The sequence below is a fragment of the Octopus bimaculoides genome, chromosome 13 (genome assembly GCF_001194135.2).
Source record: "Octopus bimaculoides isolate UCB-OBI-ISO-001 chromosome 13, ASM119413v2, whole genome shotgun sequence".
Lineage (NCBI taxonomy): Eukaryota > Metazoa > Mollusca > Cephalopoda > Octopoda > Octopodidae > Octopus > Octopus bimaculoides.
This window is the reverse complement of record NC_068993.1, coordinates 31533839-31534672: the sequence shown is the minus strand read 5'-3', so window position 1 is coordinate 31534672 and position 834 is coordinate 31533839. Positions and strand designations below refer to the sequence as shown.

The 834-nt window shown below is 38.5% G+C and overlaps 1 long non-coding RNA gene across 1 annotated transcript in view; it reads right to left on the bottom strand.

Moving 5' to 3' along the window:
* The window catches only part of LOC128249317 (uncharacterized), a 28934-nt gene that overhangs the window by 692 nt on the left and 27408 nt on the right, over positions 1 to 834 (bottom strand). The window lies entirely within an intron of this gene.

Below are 834 nucleotides of genomic sequence, written 5' to 3'. Positions count from 1 at the left end.
GTGTGTGTGTGTGCTTCAGTGTGTGTGTGTGCTTCAGTGTGCGTGTGTGTGCTTGAGTGTGTGTGTGCTTGAGTGTGTGTGTGTGTGGGGGGGTAGTCGATGTCAAATGCGTAATGTATGTATGTTGTTAAACGCATTTTGGCTGCAATATTTCATCCAAGGAAAGTCCCTTTAAAGACGTAGTGTTTCGATTTAAGATGCCACATATTTTGTATTTCAATTTCCAGGCCCTTATATTTACATTATTTTTCAAATGGCTTTACAGATATATTTATATCATTAGGAATACTTACATCTATTAATCTACAAGTATTTTCTTCTCTGTCTTTAATGATTATGTCTGGTCAATTAGCCTGGAACGTTCTGTCGGTGTTGACTGAAAAATCCCAGAGGGTGTGACAATTTTACCTTCAATGACTGGCTCAAGATGATGTTCATACCAGTAAGCAGGCGTGGTGACTTTGTAGTATTTGCATTTTTTCTAATGTAAATAATATCGTAGCCTATGGTAGCGATTTTTCTATTCGTTTGGTGTCAGCACAGGACATCACGAGACGAGATGGTCTATTGTTTTATTAGTTCGTTTGGTTTCAGCACAGGGCATTCCGAGATTCGTTTGGTGTCAGCACAGGACATCTCGAGATTCCTTTAGTGCCAGGACTATTGTTATTATTATTTTATGTTCGACTTTTGTTTTGCATTTGTACAAGTTGGATCCAAGTCTCACCCAGAGACCTCAAGAGACAACAAGTTAGAAGTTCATGTAGGTGTTATGCCTAGGGTACCATATATTTGGATTTGTACAGTTTTGTTCAAGTGAATGTTTAAGAAACC